Source organism: Zea mays, chromosome 6 (genome assembly GCF_902167145.1).
Source record: "Zea mays cultivar B73 chromosome 6, Zm-B73-REFERENCE-NAM-5.0, whole genome shotgun sequence".
Lineage (NCBI taxonomy): Eukaryota > Viridiplantae > Streptophyta > Magnoliopsida > Poales > Poaceae > Zea > Zea mays.
This window is the reverse complement of record NC_050101.1, coordinates 97,898,631-97,908,126: the sequence shown is the minus strand read 5'-3', so window position 1 is coordinate 97,908,126 and position 9,496 is coordinate 97,898,631. Positions and strand designations below refer to the sequence as shown.

The following is a 9,496-nucleotide window of genomic DNA, read 5'->3' as shown; positions in this document are numbered from 1 at the left end:
GACCTGATTCGTGATCCTCTCCGCTTCATATGGGCTTATCCGCGACTGTGTTAGGGCATCAGCACGTGGGAGCATCAACTCCAGCGATGGTGCCACCGCCTCGTTGGTGCGCGCTACCGCTCTGCTCGGCTGTGGGAGGAGGGTCTTCAGACCGTTGATTCCATCGTGGGCAGTGTAGATTAGAAGGATGAATAACCCTTCGGTTAATTAAATCGTGATCGATGATCCAAAGGCTCAGATGCGATCAACGCGCTGTCGTATTACGAGTCGTGGATCCCAGATCCGGTGGCCGTGTTGAATACCAGTTCATCACGTTAAGGGGCTTTTAATCTGGAATGTTGGTCTATAGATCTATGGTCCATGGTGCATCCAACCGATGTGGTTGTGGCGTTCTTGCGTAAGAAACCCTCGGAGTTTTATAAAACCAACCCTCGATCCTTCTCTGTTGAAACTGATCACAAGCAAGTCCCTGAAATTCACAAGTCCTTGGTACTCGACTTAATACAAACTTAATATTAAAATAGCCTTAAAACTTATAAAATCTATATTTTCTTCATATTAACTCTGATTTAGTCCGTTCAAGTTGCGTTGTCTTCGTAGTAATGTCATCTACCCCTTAGTAAACCTTATTTTACTATTTAACATGTCCTCAAAATTAAATATTGATTTGCCCCATGTTTACTATATTAGCTTTTCTAAAACAAAGCTAAATTGTTCCATCTATAATTGATTAAAATATAATCCTTAATCAAGTTATAACTTAGATTAAAGTTGAATCGGCTATTTCCTTAATATCTTTTCTCATATGATTTACATTAATCAACATAGAATATAGTTATTATTATTTAATCACGAAAATCTTCCGAAATTCATATCTTTATAATCGTAACTCCGAATTTAGTGTTTCTTGAATCCACGATGGCCTCGAAAGCGTGGAAGAAAGGCTTCCACCTTAGCAGGGGAAGCCCGCTGTCCTCGTTGGCCATGGTAGCGGCGGCGGATGCAGGCAAGCTGGCGACGGCGAGTAGAGTCGGGGCGTGCGAGCAGTGGGACGAGCGGAACGGGTGGGTACAGATAGATTGAACTGGGACTAGGAGAATTGGCACACCTTATTATATAGAGCTTAGCTAGCCGTTGTCAGTTGCCACGCACGCGAATAGATAGAGACCCATAGATACCGGCATCGATCTAGACACGGGGACATGCATACGCGCTAGCTCCAGGAGCCCTGTGCATGCATGAGTATTGAGTAGTATAGTATGTTTCGGACCAGGCAGTGAAACTTAAAAAGTTATACATGGATTAATTAGTCTAATTAAGTTTAACAGGCCAAAGCCCAAATAAAACACCATGCACGATACGTAACAGAACGGAAATCTTGTTGCGCGATGCCGTTTTTCAAGTAGGCATTTGTAGTGATGAAATAAATAATTATTCAAATATCAATTTTTTATTACGAACAAATAGGATATAGAATCCTCTATGCAAATTTGTATTCTTGTTTTTAGCATTTAGCTTATAAAGATTCATAAAAGGTAAGACTTAAATTTATCATATCTCTTATCAAATATAGATATAAAATTCAGATACAAAGTCAGATACAAATACAAATATTTTCACCTTTTTCGTTGCAGGGAGCAAATAACACATAAAATAATTTATACAACATTTTATTCTTGTTTGTGATAATGTTCTGGATAGCATAAGAAAAATCAACGACAAATTTCATACGAATCTTTTAAAATATTAAATTGTCCTAATAATTTAGATATCCACTTTCATCCCTATACAATCATGATATGCTCTGCACGCTCGCAATGTCATCCTTTTCTATGCCTACGCGTTGCCCCACCGATGTTGTGTCGCTCCTAGCAACTGACTTGCACTTGTGCATGCCCAAATGCGTCCAGGCGCAACAGCATGATTACGGTCGCGCCACTGTGCACACACACCGCCTACCATCTCCCGATGGGTCATCTAATACGATAGGAAAAGCAGATCGGGCCTCGGGCGCAAATTTTCGTCTCACCCGACGCTGGGCTCGCCCTCGGGCGCAATCTCCATCTCGCCCGACACTGAGCTCATCCTCGGGTACCATCTCCGCCTCGCCTGAGCCTGACGCTGAGCTCATCCTACATCTTGCTAGGCCTCTCTCCCGTATGCTGATGGCCTGGATGCTGCGCCGACGCTTGACTCCATCGGCTTCCTGTTAACCCTCGCGGAGCTTGCATTTTGTAGCCTCCATCTTCTCGCTCTCGGCGGCGGCCGGTCTCTTGGTCTCACTCATGCTCTTCTGTTGGTTCGATAGAATTGCTACGGTCGGGAGCGTCTTCGGTGGCGGTATATAATGCTGCTTCTTGTGTTCCTCGGCGGTGGGAAGCATACTTGCTGGTGGTACGTGTGGTCTCTTGTTGTGTACCTCAGCGGCGGGAAGCATATTTGCTGATGGTATGTGCGTGTTCTTGTGTACCTCAGCGGCGGGAAGCATCTTGGCAGGCGGTAAATCCATCTTCTTCTAGTGCACCTTGTCGACGGCAACGTGTGGGAGCGGGATCTGATCAGCAGAGAGATTGTCAAGCTTCTTCTTCACCGCTACAGCAGTGGCGAAGGAGGCTTCGACGGCCACCCTCCAACCGCGCACGATGTCGCGCGTGAGGCTCCGGATCTAGGTCGACCCGTGGCTCCCGAGGGCGCCGACGGTCCTCGCTAGGTCGGTGGACGCCAATAGGTCGTGCGGAACGAACGCGACCAGCAGCGTCTTGAGGGATTCGACCATGACATCGTCGAGCACGGCGCAGAGCTGCTCGGTGGCCACGCCGTCATCCGTGGCGCCGCGGAGCAGCATGACAATCTCGCCATGCACGTCACGGAACTCGGCGCGCGGGTAGCCGCATGCCTCGATAAGCCGTCGATCGCCTCGAAAGCGCGGAAGAATGGCCTCCACCTCCGCAGGGGAAGCCCGCTCTGCTCGTCGGCCGTGGTACAGGCGGGGGCCGACGGATGGGTAGGGTCGGCGTATGCGAGCAAGCGCAGCGCGACGTATGCGAACGGTGGACGATCGGGTGCAAGAACTGGAGATTTCCTTACTATTAAAGTCGGATGGAAACAACACCGATCGGCCTATCAACGTCGCTCCAAAAAATCATGGCCGTTCGATCGAGCATCAAACGTTGCGGTGAACAGTCGTCTTCCTCCTACTGCAACAAGCATCCCACGTGGTCGTCATCCTAGAAACATCGCGAACTCGCTTCAGACAGAAAGAAGACCCGTCGGATTTTACGTGTGGCCTGCCTCGGCGCCTCGCTGCTCGCCGCAGTCCCGCATCCATTCCAGTCCCCCTCCTCTTCGCCTCGCCCCTCGCCTCCTACGGCCTCACTGCTCGTCGCGGCCCTAGACATTAGCTCGCCTCCATCCCGGCCTCCCTCCCCTTTGCACCTCGCCTCCTCCTCGACGCTTGTACCTCTGCCAAGAATCTCTCAGGCTGTGCCAGTTTCACATGCCTATCTCATGCTTCCTCTCCTCTAGCTACAACCTCGCCTTGTGGCCTCGTTGCTCGCCCAAAACGTTATGACTAGAGACAGAGAGAGGGAGGTCGGGCCTAGAAGAGCACGACGGTAATGGTGTGCGAGGAACAAGAGCAATGTGTCGCCCACGTCCACCATGAGCCACCGCTGGTGCCGGCCGGGGCTTTGGACTCTCCCCCCACGGTACGCACGCTGGTGAGTTCCAGACCTTACTAAGCTTTGAGTTATGTGGGTCTTGCTACATTCCTTCAGTATGGAGAGTTGTATTAAAGATAATAGTTCCCTTTATTTAAATAATGAGGTCCATTGTTTTTTTGGGCAGCTATGCATCTTTTCACCTCCCTTATGTTTTAATAATCTGTCAATTGGCTTTAGAACCTCAGTGGCTGGTGAGAGTATAGTGGCCCCAAGAAATTCTGGAACAATGGTGTACAAATTTGAGAATTGAAGGGACCGACCAGAGTTGACTCAGAAGGCCAATTGAGGGAAGTTTAGTGCATGACATGCAATTCTCAAGATTAAAAAACACAAGGCTATGGTATTTAAAGAGCAACACTACAATGACCTTATGCTCATTTGCTGCTTCAGTGAAATCAGATCGTTTTCCATGTTGTTGCACAATGTGAGATACCGAGGCTTTGACAATTTCTTTTGTCTAGGCTGCGTTTTCTGCATGAGGCATGCTACTGTAGGTGTCAATTGTGCATAATTATTACTCTTCAGTTGATTCTTCAAGCATTTTGTTGTCTCTGGCATTTACAATTTCCTTGAGCAATCTGTAACACCCTGATTTTGGGGGTATAAAATTTCTTTCTAATTATCACCCAAAATCATGTGTTACTCTTTCTTTTCTCACTCTAGGCTTTCTCTCTCTAGATTCTTTCTCTCTTTTTCCTTTTGATTAGAAATAGCTTAAACTAGTGGAGGTTAATTATTTATTTTTACCAAAACCTTATGAGCCAGGACATGTTGCATCATGCTGAGTTTAAAATATTTTTTGAAGTGTTGCACAAGTTTGAATTTATTTGAATTTGAAACCTAGTTTGAATTTGGATTTGACAACCCTATAGAAAAAGAAATAGAAAAGGAATTAGAAAATCCAGAGAAAAAGAAAAGGAGAAAGCAGCCCAGTCGGTCCACTAAGACCAGCCAGGCCGCGCGCCCGCGCCGCCTGACAGGCAGACCCTGCCTGTCAGCGGCAGTTCTCCCTCGCACTCGCCCTCCCTCTCTCGCTCTCTGTTCAATGGGGCCGACCTGTCGGCGCCAGTTTCCTTCGCCCGTTCGCTCTCACTCTGTCTCGCGGGCCCGGTTCGCCATTGCCGAGATGTTGCCCCCGCGCGTCCTCCTTTTCTCTCTCTGTGCCGTGAGCCTGTCTTGTTAGTTCCGCCTTCTTCGCGCTCGCCGGCGACCGGCGCGTGCGCACTCGCGCACGTCGCCGGGTTTCTCGACCACGACGCCCGCCCACGTGCCCAACTCCCTTTTTATAGCCCCACCAGTGCCCCGCACTCGCCCCTCGCCTCATTTCGCACACCCTCGCCCTCTCTCGCGTTCTGTCCTCGCCGCCAGACGCCGCCGGAGACCTGCGTCCGCGTTCCCGGCCATCCAGCTCACCAGAGACCACGCCAAGCCTCCCCGAGCTCCGCCCCAAGGTGAGACACCCCTCCCCGTGCCCAATTACCCTTATTGCGCCCTGTGTTCATCCAATTTCGCCTTCGCCGGTGCTCGACCGCGGCGGTCCGTCGTGCTCGCGCGGTGGCCGACCGATTTAGCCCGGTCTAGTTCCCCGGGGTTAGTCCCTAAGGTGCATCTACCTCTGCTGAATCCAGCCCAGGCCTTAGCGCGCCTTAAGTCCCCTCCCCGTGGCCGGAATCGCTCACCAGAGTTGCTCTGGCCCGCCCGAGGTCTTCCCACCGCCGTTCTCCCCTCTCTGCCCATGGATTCGTGGCCTCTTTGTCACACCCAGTTTTAGAAGGCAAACCGAATGCGAACCATGTACGTGCCAGGATCAGTTATTCACGTACACAGCAGTTACATAACATGGACATCATCACACATTGCTCAAAATAGTATTAAAAGGGAAATAATAGTCGATTACATCATACGTCTGAGACGTCCATATAGTTTCTTACAATAAATCAAAGTGCGGAAAAGAAACGTAGATAACCGCGGCCTTCACAGGCAGCCGACTGGGGGTTGCCGCTAACCCACACCTAGAACTCGTCGTAGTCTTGGAACTCCTGGAAGTCTCCTTCCACAGCTTCATCTTCGCCTGAGCAGTGGTTGCAATGCTGACAACCTGGGGATGGGGGGGTTTGGTGTGTAGAGCAAGGGTGAGTACACATCAACATACTCTGCAAGCATCCTGTTTGGCTGTAGTGGACTAGCTGTATGTGGGGATAAGTCAAGCAGTTGCTTTTAGTTGGTCAGATTATTACTTACTAGTAGAAAGCCAAGTTTTAGCATTAACCCAAGTTATTAACCCAAACGTACTCCTTTCCAAACGGAAAGAGTACCACTTACCAGCACCATAGTCATAACCAAAACCATCAATCTCATAACCACCTGTACCAAAGTATCTCTGATCAAGTACCACTAATCACTAGAGCTCCCTTGGCCGCTCATAACCGTGAACACGGCTGATATATCAGTTTTCAAACACTCTGCAGAGGTTGTGCACTTTACCCACAAGCCGTGATTCCCATTCTGCCCGGAGAGAGCTACTCCCCATTGACCACTACCTAGGTGGCCTAGCAGGGCATCACTACGTAGCCTTTACAAAGATTCCCCGGGGCTGTAGCCACCCGTTAGGTTTCCTGAATGCACCGCACTCCTCCCCAAGGGGCGAACCCAAACTTGGCAGAGCGAGCCGCATACACCGAGCCCCATTGACGGCACGACGGCTAAGTGATCTACACCCCGGATCCTCAAATTATTCAGCTAAGGGCATCCCATTCCACCCTCATGGTTGCACTGTTTTCCCGGGCGGTCATCCATAGAACAGGTCCTTACGGAAAGGCACTCGAGAAACCGCTCGAGCCCCCTTGAAGACCACAAGTATAACATCATCATAAGAAAGGGGAAAACAGCATATCATAGATAATCTCATCATGTTCATTGATTAGAGTTAAGCAATAGCATAAAGCTAAACAGTAATAATCCAACCCAGATAGGTAAACAAGGACATGGATAACAAAAGCTAGTCAATCCTTAGGCATAAATGTGTAAAGCGGGAGGTGAATTAAATAATGAATAGGACATAGATAGGTCAAGGGACACTTGCCTCCACCAACCGACTGCTGCTCAGGGGCTTCTCCTGCGAGTTCCTCGGGCTCTTCGACCGGATCGTTCTCTATGCGATTGCAATCATACATACATACATCCATTCAAATTGGGAAACAAACAGTACATCATACAAGGGAACAAATAAAGTGATTATGCATCAAGTATGACATTCGATATCGCATTCATTATGGTTAGAAAGGAACGGGAAAGGGTCTCGCGGGGGGGGGGTTAAAGCTTATGCACTAATGATTAGTTACATTTGGTTTTAACAAAAGAATTTAGTTATATGCACCAATAGAAACCTAGTCATTTTTAGTTGATCAACATTGGACTGGATAAACAATTAATTATATGAATTAACCTACCTAAAATAAAATAAGTAACAGTAATGAAAGAAAGTAAAATAAAAAAAATAAAAGGGGGGGGGGGGGGCGGTTGAACCGGCCTAGGGCAGGGGCGGCCAAGCCGGCGGCGGGCGGCCGAGCTGGCGGGGGGGGGGGGCGCGGGGGCGGCCGAGCCGGCCAGGGGGCAGGGCAGGGCGCGCAGGGGCGGCGGCGGCCGGGCAGGGGCGGCCGAGCGGCGGTGCGGGCGGCCGAGCCGGGCGGGCACAGGGGCGGCCGAGCGGCGGCTGGGCGCGCGAGCAGGGGCGGTTGGGCCGGGCGGCGGCCTGACCGGGGAGAGGGAGGGGAGGGGAGAGGAGAGGGAGAGGGAGGAGGGGGGGCTCACCGGGGACGGGCGGCCGAGCTGCCGGGGCGGCGGCCGAGCTGCAGGGGCGGCGCTAGGGCAGGGGGCGGCGGCTGGGGTGGGGAAGAGAGAGAATGAGAGGGAGGGAGAGGGATTTTGGGGAAATTTGGGGAAAGGGAGGGCGGCTGGGCCAATGGGCCCAAAGGGGGGGGCGCGCAGGGGGGGCGGTTGGGCCGGCCAGGGGCGGCTGGGCCGGCCGGGGCGGCCCACGGCGCGGGAGAGAGAGAAAAAAAGAGGAGAGGGAAAAAGAAAAAGAAAAAGAAAGAAAAGGTTTTTTTTCTCCTTTTCGAAATCCGATTCTCCTAGATGAATGCACTTACATTTCTAAGCAATCAAAGAATGCATAGTTCGGCATGGTGCATCAAACAACATAAAGAAATCCAGGGTTTTTCTTTACACGGGAATTCCAAGCCGAACTCCGCTATAACTTTGGAAAATATCAAGGTTTAGCGAGGGAACGAGAAAAGAAAAGGGTAACGCCTGAATTTGATGAGAGAAAAGAAGAAAAAAATTCTACCCCCAAATTCAGGGCGTTACAAACCTATCCCCCTTAAAAGAATCTCGCCCTCGAGATTCAGGGTTGGCTAGCAAAAAGCTCAGGGTACTTGGCCATCATATCATCTTCACGCTCCCAGGTTGCTTCTTCCTCAGAGTGATGATTCCATCTGACTTTGCACATTCTGATGGTCTTCCTTCGGGTGACTCTGTCTGCAACCTCAAGGATTTGCACTGGCTTCTCAACGTAGGTCAAGTCCTCCTGGACTTCAAGACCTTCCACTGGCAACTGCTCTTCTGGCACACGCAAGCACTTCTTCAACTGAGACACATGAAAGACATCATGCACAGCAGACAAATTCTCGGGCAAACTGAGCTGATAGGCCACTTCTCCACGTCTTGCAAGAATCTGATACGGACCAATGTAACGGGGTGCTAGCTTGCCTTTCACTCCGAATCTTCTGACTCCTCTGATCGGTGACACTTTCAGATAGACAAAGTCTCCGACTTCGAAACTCAGCTCTCTTCTTCTTGTGTCTGCATAGCTTCGCTGTCTTGATTGCGCTATCTTCAGATTCTCTCGGACCATCTTGATGTTCTCTTCGGCCTCAAGCAAAATATCTGGCCCAAACACTTGCTTCTCTCCAGGCTGATCCCATTGCAACGGAGTTCTACAACTCCTTCCATAAAGCGCTTGAAATGGTGACATCTTCAAACTGGCCTGGTAACTGTTGTTATAGGAAAACTCTGCATAAGGCAATCTCTTATCCCATCCGGACTGATCTTGCAACGCACAGGCTCTCAACATGTCTTCAAGAATTTGATTGGTCCTTTCGGTCTGGCCATCTGTCTGCGGATGATAAGCTGAACTGAAATTCAGATGGGTGCCCAAGGCTTCATGCAACTGCTACCAGAAATGAGAGGTGAACTGCGTTCCTCTATCTGACACTATCTTCTTTGGCACACCATGAAGACAAACGATCCGAGACATATACAATTCTGCCAATACGACACTGCTATAGTTGGTCTTGACAGGTATGAAGTGGGCTGACTTGGTCAAACGGTCCACTACTACCCAAATGGAATCGTAGCCGGCTCGAGTGCGAGGCAATCCGACTATGAAATCCATACCAATTTCATCCCATTTCCACTAAGGGATCTGCAACGGTTGCAACAATCCAGCAGGTCTCTGGTGCTCTGCCTTAATTCTTCGACAACTATCACACATAGCCACATGCTCTGCGATTTCCCTCTTCATTCCGTACCACCAGAATTTCTTCTTCAGATCCCGATACATCTTCTCACTGCCAGGGTGAATCGAATAAGCTGTCTCATGAGCTTCCTTGAGAATCAACTCCCGAATGGACTGGACATTGGGAACACACAAGCGGTCTTTGAACCATATCACGCCTTCTGCATCTTCTCGAAAATCTTTGCCTTTGCCTTCTAGA

At 49.8% G+C, this 9,496-nt stretch overlaps 2 pseudogenes; both read right to left on the bottom strand.

Moving 5' to 3' along the window:
- The window catches only part of LOC118472304 (uncharacterized), a 93,023-nt pseudogene extending 92,713 nt beyond the window's left edge, over window positions 1-310 (bottom strand).
- An 817-nt stretch (window positions 311-1,127) lies between these two features.
- Window positions 1,128-3,398, bottom strand: LOC118472303 (uncharacterized; annotated as a pseudogene).
- Window positions 3,399-9,496: the final 6,098 nt, after the last annotated feature.